The 2,194-nt window shown below is 42.5% G+C and overlaps 1 pseudogene across 1 annotated transcript; it reads right to left on the bottom strand.

Annotated features, from left to right (window-relative positions):
- Positions 1–756: 756 nt before the first annotated feature.
- Positions 757–2,194, bottom strand: LOC308622292 (ATP synthase subunit alpha, mitochondrial-like; annotated as a pseudogene). Its single transcript has one exon. The product of its transcript is annotated as an ATP synthase subunit alpha, mitochondrial-like (transcript).

The following is a 2,194-nucleotide window of genomic DNA, read 5'->3' on the forward strand; positions in this document are numbered from 1 at the left end:
ATAAGCCTAAAGGATGCAGAAAAGTTTTTCTATACAGAAGACTTCTAGCTAATAAATGTAGAAGTAATGATCAAATTAGAAAATCACCATCTTGCAACCCCTATTTCAAAATGAATCAGACAATGGTCATCAATAGATATTAAAATCATTAGTTAAAAGACTATTGGGAAACTTCACAATGAAGGAACTAGGCTGTCACCACCTGAATTAAGCATTACTGAAAACGTGAGACAATCTGACACTATGTGGTTCTCCAGGTGATGAAACAATATGAAGTCTGTAACATCACCTACAGCTAGTCTCATCAAAACTTGAAACAGAATTTAATCAAGTCTTTAGATCTCACTTCTAGACAGCAGGACTACTGACCCACTTTCTTCAAGAAGTAAATGGAATAAGGGAGGGGAAAAGGAGCACTCCTCCAGATGAAAAGAGATCCTAGAGACCCTAAGAACCAAATTCAAGATGTGGACCTTGTTTGGACTCTGATCTGAAAAAAATAATTGTAAAAAGGCATTTTTTGAGATAATTGGAGAAATGTTAATAGTTTGTATTAAAATTTCAGAAATGTTTTATCTCCTTTGTCAGATGTAAAAATGGATTTGCGGTTACCTAAGGAAAAATGTTGTCTTTCAAATCATAATGAAGCAGCTGGGTAAAATAGCATGCCATCTAAGATTTGCTTTTAAATACCTCAGCAAAAACAAAAACAAAACACACACACACAAATAGAAACAGCTCCAGTTATCAAGATACTCACTCCAGCATAAGAGCTGCGAGTTCTTCAACAGCCATAGAATACCGTCCCTGCTTCAGCAACTCAGATACTCACCACGACTCAAGAGTTGTCGAGCAGAAGCATGGAGGTCAGAACTGAACTGGGCAAACTCAGCAACCTCACCATAGGAGCCAATTTCAACTTCATGGTGCCTGCACCTGCTTCACAGACCTGGTGAGGGCAGCAGACCTGACACAGGACACAGAAAAACCAATGTAAATGGTAGGGCAGATACCTTTGTAGAACAATTCTGTTTCCAAGATCTGTCCGTCACTGATAGGAACGATATTCGTTGGAATGTAAGCAGACACATCACCAGCTTGTGTTTCTGGTAAAGTCAAGGAGCCACCACCAAAAGAATCGTTCATTATGTCTGCTCTCTCCTGTACATGGGAGTGTAAGTAGGACACATCGTCAGGCTGGGCCTCACGAGTAGCTGAGTGTCTGCAGATCAGCAGAGGCACCAGCCTGTTTGGATAATTCATCATAGATGATCAAAGCATGTTTGCCATTATCCCTAAAATACTCTCCCACAGCACAGCAAGAATAAGGAGTCAGGTACTGATGGAGGGCAGTGTCAGCAGCAGTGGCTGAGACCACACTGGTGTTCTTCATGGCATCCACATCGGTAAGTGTTTTCACCAACTGGGCAACAGTGGATCTCTTCCGACCAATAGCAGTGTAGATATAGTATAGCTTCTTCTTTCCATCAGATCCATCGCTGAAATGTTTCTGGTTAATAATTATGTCAATCATTGATGTTTTTGCCAGTCTGTCAGTCACCAATCGTCAGCCTGTACTGACCACAACCAATCAGCACCAAGCTATCCACAGCATTGATGCCAGTCTGCACTGGTTTCTGCACAGAGATTGGAGAAGTGATGCCAGGGGCTTTCAGGCCAACTCACAAATGGGTCTTGGAACCAACTGGATCCTTGCCATCAGTGACATTACCAAGGCCATCTACTATACAACCCAGTAGCTTCTCACCAACTAGAACATTCACAATGGCTCCCATCCTCTTCATGGTATCTCCTTCCTTAATTAGTTTATCATGTCCAAACACAACAAAACCAACATTGTCAGTTCCCAAGTTGAAACATACCCTTTAAGCCTGAAGAAAACACTACCATTTCGTCTGCTTGAACATTCCTCAGCCCATGTATTCAAGCAATACTATCACCAATACTTGAGACACACCCCATTTCTTCACAGTCAACAGAGGTTTTGGCTCCAAGATTACGCTCTTCAAGAACAGAGGATACCTCAGCAGTGCCAGTCTTCTGAAGACAAGTGTTAAGAGGCATGGAGGTTCCCTGTGGCAATGAAGGATGATCCCAGAGCATTCTGAAGACCAGTCTGGCCTGCCAAGGGAGGGTGCAAGCCACAGCCCAAGGCCACGTGTCCAGACAGCAT

The sequence above is a fragment of the Mesoplodon bidens genome, assembly GCF_964165515.1.
Source record: "Mesoplodon bidens genome assembly, chromosome: 9".
In the NCBI taxonomy this organism is placed as follows: domain Eukaryota; kingdom Metazoa; phylum Chordata; class Mammalia; order Artiodactyla; family Ziphiidae; genus Mesoplodon; species Mesoplodon bidens.